General features: G+C 41.0%; 1 long non-coding RNA gene across 1 annotated transcript; it reads left to right on the top strand.

Moving 5' to 3' along the window:
- The first annotated feature begins 684 nt into the window (after positions 1–684).
- Positions 685–2,209, top strand: LOC104219709 (uncharacterized). The gene is made up of 2 exons (XR_709353.2): positions 685–959; positions 1,824–2,209. It is a non-coding gene; the product is annotated as an uncharacterized lncRNA (long non-coding RNA).
- The last annotated feature ends 10,005 nt before the right edge of the window (positions 2,210–12,214 follow it).

Below are 12,214 nucleotides of genomic sequence, written 5' to 3'. Positions count from 1 at the left end.
TTTTAACCTACAAAAAAACTTGGTTAATCTCTTCCTGTCCAAGAATCACCATTTCAATTTGATATTCTTGTTGACGCTGAGGTACGAATAGTGAGCAAGCTTTTAACACCGTGACTCGAATTACACAAAAAATAGAAGAAAGGGAATTTTTGGATTTTGCCTAATTAATATTTTGGTTGAAAGCAACATATTTTGGAGAGTAGGCAGTTAGTGAATTAAACTAAGATCCAGAACAGTAATTAAAGAATAAATAAAGTGATGATGGGATCAGAGGTAAAGCCCACCAAGTTTGAATAAATTAGAGAATAAACTTATCTGATTAGTCTAGATTAAAGTAATATTAATATAAAAATCAGGTTAAGCATCTTCTGAAGTTGTAGTACTCTATATTTGTAAATCTGGTACTACTCTAAAATGGATAGTACACTCAGTAGTACTCAATGCTCCAGGAATCAAGTTTGCAATAATTGGAAAATTTTATTTTATGTCTCATATAATTTACACTAGTTATATGAGGTAACTTTTTGTCTTTACAGCTTTGTGGACCCAAATTTTTGTGGACCCAGAAGTATAAGATTGGGGTCCACAAATTTGTAAGACAAAAAGAAGCCTCATACAACTAGTGTCATATGAGACACAAAATAAAACTTCTCGCAATAGTTTATGAAATGAGATGGATAAAGTTTATGAAATGAGATGGATAATATTAGCAGTACAAGAACCTAGTACAATGATGTACGAAAAAAAACTTGGGACTTTGATAAAATGGACAACATTTTACTACTTGTAGTACAATCAATGTACTTGCTACTATTGTTGTAAAGAAATGTACGTTTGTGACATGGTACAAGTAATCTATAAAAGGAGTCAAATTTGCTACACTGGATATACAAAGGGGAAATTGAAGAAGAAGCAGAAGATGATACTTTGTTGGTGACTTTGGTCTCGAAAGAATGTTGGTTAGTATTAATTGTTTGTATACACGTACTTACGCCCAAAATATAGATTTTTCACTATGTGCTTTTAATTTACATAAACAAAACTGTATTTTTTTTATTTTTTTTTTTTGCAAAAATGTGGTCTGACTCTTTTCTTAAACTCTTGTATATACTAGAACACCCACTTAAGCTTTTGTATATAGCGGAAATATAATGCACCACCAATTAATTGTCTTGTTGTTTCCTCATACATTTTTGTTTGATACATACTCTTGTGGTCTATGGCATCAACCACTAATTTTCTCATTAACAAAATGGTCACCATTTTTACATTTCTTTTTCTATGTACCATAAACCACAATTTTTATATTTTTTTTCAATATACCTTAAACCAAAATCTAATAAATTATCCTTATGTAAAGTGTCTATAATATTGTCCCTTTTTCTTTACAACAGCTCCGTTTCCTTATTTGAAAATGTTAAGATCAGTAAACTTCATGATTTCATGTGTTTTCTCCTTTCCGCTAATTACAAGTGCATTTATCCAAGGTTTTTGTATTACATTCCCTCTGTTCTAAATTGATCAAATAGGTTATTTTGACGGACAACATTATTAAATTAGATTAACAAATTATGCGCATGAAAATCCAACTTTTTCAAAACGGCAAACTTGCAGTCTTGTATACGATGAAACTGTACGACTAAAACTTTTATTTACTGAAAGTGCAATCAAATATTTACACCCCATTGCAATTTAACCTAGTGCATCAGGTTGCAGCTTGTGTTATTGTTTAGGTTAGTAGTTCAATTGTTTTATATAGTTGCCTGCAATTACATTTCAAGCGAGCAGATAATGTAGAAAATTTATATTATCAATATATATAGTTAAGGTCATTGTTGAATACTACGAAAGAAGAAGCATCATTGTATGGACACAGCATTAAACTTTTGGGACCAAAGTCACCAACAGAGTCTCAAATTTCTCATCTCCAAATCATCCAACTGAGGGGAACAGCCAACAACTTTGTTTCTCAATGATTTCTATTGTTATGTTTTTGTAAATTAGTGGCGTTTTGTTCCACTTGGAGAATGTAACCATATAGATGCAGAGTTAGCCCCTGCGTTTTGATCATTTTTGGCGTCTCATGTTATTGTGATATTGTTGGTCGAATGGGTACGGGATTTAAGATAACGTAATCTTCTATTGCAAAGTTAGTTCTAAATAATGTAAACTCAATTTAAATTTGTGAAAGCTTTTATACTGTCCGATATATGCATCCTCACTTTATAATAGTAACTATATTTGTTGAATAACATTAATTGGGACCCTTTTAATCCATCTAGTAAGGTTCTCCATCAGGATAATCAAAATCTGACTAAGGGAATTTGGCACGAAGAGGTATTATTAGAATTAATTCGGCCGAGGTCGATTAATGACTAATGGAACTCATCGTCAAGCAGTCGATTATGGCCGAGGTCAAATGCTGAGAGCAACAGTAACAGCTAGTTTTATAATAGGGTCTTTAGGAGAATATTCCATTGAATTTCTTTGTACTTGTACTTTTAGGGTTGATGGGGGTATGTCTCATATAAATAGAAAGAGAGATAAGGTAAAAGGAAGGTATTATTGATTCTAATAAGAACTTTCATGAAGAGCATACTCTCTGGATAAGCACCACATTTCTAAAGAGATTCGTTTGGTTGATTATTCTACACTTTTCACATCAGATTCGAGAAAGTCTCCAATATTCTCATAAGTTATTTGTCATTCATCATTGTCAGAAAGAATAATCATCCACCTCATTTAATATTGGGTGAATCATTCTTTTATTTACATTTAGTGTCATTTATTGTTATTTAATGCTTGTTATTCTTATCCCATTATTGACCCTGAACGTTTAATACATGTTACATTAAATCTATTCCGACACTATTCTACATCATCCACGTAGGCCGATTTTAGATCTAAAGTTATTATCTTTAACTAGGATAACCCCTTATCTATCTAATTAATTGGTTTAACCAAAGATTCGTATTTTTTTTAATCAAACAATGTGGTGCCGTCTGTGGGAATTTCCTAAGTAAAATTTTAGTTTCTTCTAGATCTATAACCACAAAAAAAATACAAAATCCTATACCTTTTTGTACACACAGATCTAAGATGACAAGTAACGGATAAGAAAGGATGAAGGTGGTAGACGATCTCATCACCAACCTCTTAAACACCATCAACGATTTCTCTGAAACAGAGGGTGAGGATATAACACCAAATGCCTCTCCCAGGCGATGTGGATCACCCCTTCCTCATGGCAGTATCACAACGTCCCACGGTAAAGGAGATTCCATGTCCACAACGGAAGAGGCACCACCGGCGGTAAAGAAGCTACTCGAAGCTTGGCTGACAAACACGTTGACCAGCATCTTCGACAAACCCACCCAAAAGGCAATCAGAGAGAGCACAAGAACTTGCGTTGCACCAATAGCAGTCGAGCTGCACGGCCCTTCCCCCCAGCAGGTATCATCCATAATATTAATAATGCAGGTGACTAAACCCTCACAGTCATTTTAAGGAAGATGGAAGAGGTGGAAAACAAAAATAAAATGCTCCGAGACCAAATGAAAGAGCATCAAGAAAGGGCAGGCAAAATACCGGGCGCCCCAAAACTCTTACCAAAAAGTGACGCCGGTCTGTTTGTTGAGCAGTCGTACAATGATGACGCCGCATCACATGTCATACCTAAAACCTTCAAAATGTCGTCGTACCTGAAAATATACGATGGCACAACAGACCCTGAGGATCATGTGACTCACTATGTCACCGCAGTAAAAGGCAACAACCTCGCCAAAGAGCAAGTATCCTCCATCTTATTAAAAAAGTTTGGCGAAACCCTCACCGAGGGCATATTAACTTGGTATTCGCAGCTGCCTGCACGCTCCATTAAAACATTCGAAGAGATGGTCGACAAGTTCCTAACGCCCATGCCGAAGCTAAGAAGGCAGAGGCAAGAGTGAATGATATATTTGCCATCAAACAATCACCCGGAGAAGGACTAAGGACTTCCTCGCTCGATTTAACCATGTAAGGATGACCTTACCGAGTGTATCGGAAGGAACGGTTGTGGAAGCTTTCCAGAATGGGTTGAACAAAAGCAGTTCAAGGACGACCAGAAAGTTTCTGAGTCGGCTCATGAAGTATCCCCCGACCACTTGGGACGAAATACACAATGCCTATTGCACTGAGGTCTGAGCTGACGAGGAGGACCTAAATGGAACAACCCTACGGTTAACCTCAGTACAAGCCGAGTCCAAAAAAGACCGGATAAATGACAATAGAAGGGATCAAGCAGGCCTACGGCCCAACCGAGAAAGACTTCAACTATATGTCAGAGGCACCATCATGCCGCCTATCCACCACGATGAAGGCTCATCTAGGCCAATAATAGGGACTCACCGAAGTGAGCGAGGTATGCCTCCCTTATTATCTGCTCACAATTTTTGTGTTTCACGCTCAGAAATAGTCTACGCATTGGAGAAGCTCGGCCCAAAAGTGAAGTGGACGCAGAAGATGAGGTCTGACCCGAACCAGGAAGTCAAACGCCCTCTATGAATTCCACCAGGAACGAGGTCATAAAACCGAGGATTGCATTGCTCTAAGACAAGAGGTCGTGAACATGCTTCACCAAGGGAACTTGAAAGAGATGTTGAGCGACCGAGGAAGGGCCAACTTCGCTCGAGAGAGTGAACAACACTAGGGCCCACCAAAACTGCCTTCTCCAACTTGAACCATTCAAATGATCATCAGAGGGGGTGATGACGCATCGATCAACATCGTAAAATTCACTACCACCCACAAACTCAAACGGTCGATCACTCATTAACGGTACGATGAACTTGAATAAAGTATCATCTTCGATAAGTCAGATACCCACTGTTTGGTTTTTTTCCTCACTATGATGTTGTTGTTATCACTTTACACATATTAGATATAGATGTGGGACGTATTATGGTGGACGATGGGAGCGGCATGTGCATTATCCATCCTCGAGTACTTGAACAGATGAAACTCGAGCATAGAATAGTACCACACTGCATCACACTAACCGGTTTTAACAATGTAGTTGAACGAACGTCCAGAGAAATCACACTCCCCATCCTGGCTGGCGGCGTCACTCTAGAGACCACATTCCACATCATGGATTAGGACACGACTTTCAATGCCATAATAGGTCGTCCTTGGACAATCCATGAAGGCCATCCCCTCCAGTTTGTACCAAGTTATCAAATTTCCCACCCCATGGGAAGTATACAGCATCCAAGGAGAACAATGCACTTTCCGAGAATGCTATCGCATTGCCCAGGATTGTACATACACCCAAAAAATGAAGGGCAAAGCCAAAGAGGCATAGCAATTAACAAGGTCGAGATCGAGCAGTGATGAAAGGAACCACGTCAACAAAGACCCTGAAATCATAGAAGCCACGAGATCAACTGTAGAAGACCTCGACCCCATCCAACTTGATGAAAACGACCACAGCAAGAAAGCCTACATCGGCCACAAGCTTTAGGAACCAGGTAAATTCCATCATTTCTTAACTAATAACGCAGATTTGTTCGCCTTCTCCCACGCAGACATGCCAGGTATCCCATAGGAGATAGTGACACACAAGTTGAAAGTCGATCCATTTTACTCCCGGTAAGGCAAGTTAGGCGGAAGTTCAATTCTGCAATAAACTATGCAATCCGCGAAGAGGTTGAAAAACTGCTAGAAAATGGCTCCATCAGAGAATCAAAATATCTACAATGGATCGCCAACGTGGTCATGGTGAAAAAGAAGAACGGAAAATGGCGGATGTGCATAGACTTCACAGATTTGAAAAAAGCATGCCCAAATGACTCATTCCCGCTACCCCATATCGATCAGCTTATTGATGCAATAGTCGTGCATAACCTGTTAAGCTTCTTAAACGCATACTAGGGCTATAACCAGATCCTTATGGAGGAGGAAGACCAGGAGAAGACCACATTCATCACCTACCAAGGAACGTATTGCTACAGGGTGATGCCTTTCGGACTGAAAAATGTAGGAGCGATGTATCAAAGGTTGGTGATGAAAATCTTCAAAGATCAACACAAAACAAATCATGGAGGTCTACATAGACGATATGTTGGTCAAATCCAAAAGGAAAGAGGATCACATTAATCACCTAAAAGAAGCCTTCAATATACTTAGGCGATACAGAATGAAATATCCTGAAAAATGCACATTCGGCATGACATCAAGGAAATTCCTGGGTTTCCTGGTGTCACAACAAGGGATCGAGGTCAACCCCAACCAAATCAAATCTATAGAGGGGATACCGGAGAACTTAACCAACAAAAAATAGGTTCAGAGACTGACCAGCCGTATAGCCACCTTGTCGAGATTCATCTCTCGATCATCTGGCAGATGCCACAAGTTCTTTGGCGTACTCAAGAAAAACAACGGCCTCCAATAGACCTCCGAGAGTGCCGACGCCCTGAAGGAGTTAAAGGCTTACCTATCATCACCGCCACTGCTTTCCAAGGTGGAGCCCGGAGAACGCCTCCTCGTCTACCTTGTCTTATCCAAAGTGGCGGTGAGTGCAGTCCTGGTCTGAGAAAATAAAGGTACTCAATATCTCATATATTACATTAGAAAAACCTTAGTCGACGCCGAGACGAGGTACTCTCACCTCGAAAAACTAGCCCTGGCCTTGGTCGTAGCTTCACGAAAGCTTAGACTCTACTTCTAGTGCCACCCCATCTCGGTAGTCATGACTTTTCCCTTGAGAAGTATTTTGCATAAGCTCGAGCTATCTAGCAGATTGACCAAATAGGCCATAGAATTAAGCGAACATGATATCATATATCAATCGCGAACGACGATAAAGTTGCAAGTACTTGCCGACTTCGTCGCTGACTTCAGTGCAAAAATAATGCCTGAAGTTGAAAGAGAAGCCTCTAACACCTCTCCTCAAATATAGGATCTATGGATTTTGTACACCGATAGCGCCTCTAATTCATCAGGGTCCAAACTGGGACTCCTACTCGAGGTCCCGATAGGAGAAGTAATTCGACAATCCATAAGATGCCCGGACATGACTAAAAATGAGGCCGAGTATGAGGTTGTTATTGTAGGGATAAGACTGGCACTCAACAACGAGGCGAGGCGATTCGTCCTACGTTGCGACTCTCAACTCGTCGTCAACCAAGTCACAGGGACTTTCCAGATCAAAGAGCAAAGGTTACAAAAGTATCAGGCCAAGATCTGCAAGCTGCTGCCCGAATCCGACAACTGCCAGCTCAACCAGATCTCTCGAGCGCAAAATATCAAAGCAGACGGCCTCGCAAAACTAGTTGCGGCCACTAATAACATAACTGGAGAAGGAAACATGGTCACCCTCCTGTACTCATCGATCAATCAAATCGAGGTAAGGACTATAAAGCTAACTTGGGACTGACGCAACCGTATTATTACATACTTGCAGGATGGCGTGCTCCCAAATGATAAAAAAGATGCCAAGAAGCTTCGAATGCAAGTGTCTAGGTACAACGTCATAGACAACAACCTGTACAAAAGGACATACGGCGGGCCCCTAGAAAAATGCTTAGGCCTAAATCAAACACGGCGCATTCTAGAAGAAATCCACGAAGTCCACCGCGGAGCCCATTCCGGCAAACGGGCTCTAGTCAGATGTCTCATACGAGCAGGCTACTACTGGCCCACCATGAAAAAAGAGGTCGCTGACTTCGTGAGAAAATGCGAGCAATGCCAAAAATATGCCCCTATGATACACCAAGCTGGCGAGCATCTCCACTCGGTCACCTCAGCTTGGCCTTTCATCAAGTGAGAGATGGACATCGTCGGACCCCTCCCTACGGGGCGAGGTAACATACAATTTCTTTTAGTTTTAACTGACTATTTTTCTAAGTGGGTAGAAGCAGGAGCATTCACCCAGATTCGGGAACAAGAAATGATCACCTTCATATGGAAAAATATTCTGTGCCATTTCGGCCTCCCCAAAGAGATTAGTTGTGACAACGGACCCTAATGCACTGGGAAAAAGATCGCCGAGTTCTTCGAGAAGTGGCATATCAAAAGAATACTCTCCACCCCATACCATCCCACAGGAAATATGCAAGCGGAGTCCTCCAATAAATTAATACTGAACATCATAAAGAAAAAGCTCGAGAATGCCAAGGGACTATGGCCGGAACTATTGCCAGAAGTATTATGGGCATACCACACAATGCCAAAAACGAGTATAGGAGAGACACCCTACTTATTAGTCTATGGGACTGATGCAGTAATACCAGTCGAGGTCAGAGAACCAAGTCTGCGATACTCCCATGAGAGCGGGTCGAGGAACGACGAAAGTAGAAGGCAGGACCTCGACGAAGCAGAAGAACAGAGAGATATGGCATATATAAGGATGATCGCCCGAAAATAACAGGCAGAGTGCTACTACAACAAAAAATCCAAGGTCAGATCACTCAAAGTCAGGGACTACGTACTCAAAGCCAAAGCACAGGCAAGCAAAGACCTGCAGGAGAGCAAACTGGGAACGAATTGGGATGGCCCATACAAAATCACGGCAGTAGCAAACAAAGGGTCATTTCAACTAGAAACGATGGAAGGAAAACTACTACCAAACAACTGGAACATCTCCCATCTCAAGTACTTTAACTTCTAAGGAAAAATGTTCTCCAAGCCGTACTCTTTTTCCCTCACCTGAGTTTTGTCCCAATTGGGTCTTTCTCAGGAAGTTTTTAATGAGGCGACAAGGAGAACATTTCAGGATAAAGTACGAATAGACAAGGACGCGAGTCGATTAGTTCATTGCCCAACCTCTCAAATACTTCTCCAGGTCGACCAATGAAGGGACTAAATAGACTAGGACTGGAAAGCCATCCCAGAAAACATGTATATATATATATATATATATATATATATATATATATATATATATATATATATATATATATATATATATATATATATATATATATATATATATATATAAGCACAAGTGCATGAAGTTCGCCCATGTTTTCGCCAAAACAACGCTGCATCGATCAAGCAAAACTCACATTTAACCTTGTTCGAATTAAATAAACATTTGACCTCATTCGAATTAACTGAACAATTGACCTCGTTCGAATAAAATCACATTTGACCTCGTTCGAATTAATTAAAGTGACATTCGGCCTTGTTCGGATTAACTGAAGTGACATTCAACCTCGCCCGAATTAACTTATGTTTAACCTTTTTTGGATTAACACTTACCAGCCTCGAGCATGGCCAAAACCAAAATTATTATGATTAAGGTGACCAAACGATAGAAGCACACGACCAAACAAAGAAGATTTAGAGACGAACAAGAAAAAATAGTATTTCCACTTCAAAAAATATCCTTTACAAAGGCTAAACGGACGCCCACAAAATATGGAAAAAAGAAATTACAAACCAAAGGAAAAAACTACTCGCCACCCGACCCAGCAGCACCATCTGCATCATCCCCATGAGGATATTCATCTTCGTACCAAGCATCCTTCTCAATCCCATCCAAATCCTTCTCGCCTTCGCGGGTCCCCGGTGTAATAGGGTCATAGCCACAAGCGATCCGAACTGCACGAGCCTTAGCACGAGCATCCTCAAACTTAGCCTCAGGGACTCTCCCCGCCATCATCAAATCTCTGAGTATGTCCAGTTGGGGGCATATATCCACTTCTCATATAAATCCCGTGGGACATCAGGAAAGGCAGAAGCATGAGAGGAGGATGAGTGAGCCAATAGCTGGGACTTCTCATCTTCGAGAATGGCAACTTGACCTTCAAGGTTATAAACCCATTTTTCAAGCTCCCGTATCCGCTCGTCAAGCTGAGCCTCCCTGAACTTAGTCGTCTCCAAATTGTTTGCCCGCTGGGATCAAAGAACACGAATTGCATCCTCCAAAGCTTCCACTTTTATCGAGGCCGCCAAATGAGACAACTCAGCCTTCTCCAAATATGTCGCCTTCTCGACGATCTCATCGCTCAAGGCATCGACCCTAACCAAACTTTGCTCAAGTTCGGCCTGCAGAGACACCACCTGGACCTAAAGGTCTGCATATTGGGCCTCAACCCCCTTGGTCGCTTCAAGATCCTCTTCTTTGTCTTTCAACGCTCCTTCAAGGACGCTATATTTGCTGATGACTCTCACCAGCTCATCGTCTTTCTGCCTAAGCCCGTACCTGATGGCCTGGAAGTTGTCGTTCTCGCTGAACTGCATATGGATCTCACAATACTTGGCATGGTATTTATGGTACTTCCTCTTCATCTTATTGAAAATAGTCCTGCTCCTCTCCTCTCGGCGAGAACTCTCAATCTCCAGAATAATGGTCTGAAAGGGAGAGAGGAAAAAGGAAAAAAAAATTAGTTAAAATTAGAGTAAAATACAAGGTATGGGACTCAGAAAGGTCGGAAAACATACCTTGAGGGCGAGACCAGCTATGACCGACGATAGGGCGGTGGCGTACAACGTCCCAAGGGTCCTTCCCATCGGAGCAAAGGGGACCTAAGGAGGGGACTACATCTTCCATATTTACCATTAAGTCCTGATCCATAGGAACCACTATGGTCCTCGAGGATCCGTCCAACCTAACCTCGACGCGAGTGAACCCCTCGCTCAGCATCCGAACCTTGTTAGGATCTAGATTGGATCCTGCCTCATAGTCGCCCTCAATGGCCCCTTAATCTCTCTCACGAGTAGATATGGAGGGAATGTCGACTAGCCTCGAAGATTGTCACGCCCCGAACCTGAGGGGTGAGACCGACACCTGGTGCCTCACCTAACCTTGTGCACCAACTTGCGACTAAGGGACTTTGAACATCTAATGTCATACTTTGGCCATGGGGCCACATTGCAAGACTAATTGCGAAGCAAAATATAAAATTGAACAGAAACTAATATTGACTAAACATCAATATAAATCTAGGCTGATAAGGTCGTCATAACTACTACAGCTGACAAACCAACAAAATATACATATAAGGCCTACAAGCCCACCATATTGCACTAACTGACATGATATATCTACAACCTCTACTGATGAATGTACTGTGATCGAAACAGGGCCCCGACCTACCTATAACATAGATACATATATACATAAGATGTACAAAATACTCTAGACCCGGTAACTCTGAAGGACGTGGAGCTTACCGATCAGGCTAAACTCGGGCCACACCTACTGAGGAGGTCTACCCGTTTGTCTGTCTGAACCTGCACGCATGAAATGCAGTTCCCCCAGAAAAGAGACTGTCATGACCCCAATTGGCCCGGTCGTGATGGAGCCTCTCGTGAAGACAAGGCCAGCCGATACAACACCCATATTAACCCTTTAATCATTAAGAGTTATTTGTAAGCCTTTAATAAAACAATATCTCATAACATGAGTCTGAATGAATAGTGCGGAAATAACATACAAGCCCAACATCGGGGTATCAGTAGTCATGGGAATCTACCAAGGTCTGAATACAACAAAACTAGTCAAAAGTGTACTAAATACAATAATAAAAATGAGAGGAAGAAAGCAGTGCTGCAAACGCCATGCAGCCACCTCGCTAAACTTTGATAACTCTGCCTCTGAGCAATCAACACCCGCTACCGGGTTCCGAAATCCCTGAATCTGCACACGAGGTGTAGGGAGTAATGTGAGTACTCCAACCCAGTAAGTAATAAGAGTAAATAAAGACTGAGCAGTAGGAAACAATAAATACACCTTTTTACATTAGGCTCAATAAGCACAACAGGTTTTCAAATCATAATACGAGTCAATCGTCTCATTTTAAATTCAGCTTTTTCGTACAAATGATTTAAAATACCTCCCAGCAATTTCAGTAGGGGTTCAATATCATTTGTAATAAAAATATGAAAACTATAATCGGCCCCTCCGGCAATATTGCAATCATAAACACCTCATAACTTGAAATTTTCAGTGGAAATAACCAATTCCAAATCAATGATAAAATTTTGAATGTCTCACAAGCCCCAGTTTAAATAAAAGTTGTTTTAAAACATTTGTTCAACATTTCGACAAAGGCTCAATATAAAAATGAGTGAAAATAGTCACTAAATACATATTCGATAGAAACTCACTTTAAAGAGGAGTGAAATCAATAAGTTCATAAACATGCCTCTCAGGCAAAGCATAACTCATATGCATGTATATATATATCTATCACCCCTCGTGACTCAACTCTTATCAATCAATACT

The sequence above is a fragment of the Nicotiana sylvestris genome, chromosome 7, assembly GCF_000393655.2.
Source record: "Nicotiana sylvestris chromosome 7, ASM39365v2, whole genome shotgun sequence".
NCBI classification, from domain to species: Eukaryota; Viridiplantae; Streptophyta; class Magnoliopsida; order Solanales; family Solanaceae; genus Nicotiana; species Nicotiana sylvestris.
The sequence above is the reverse complement of the archived record's forward strand: the minus strand, read 5'-3'. Positions and strand labels throughout refer to the sequence as shown.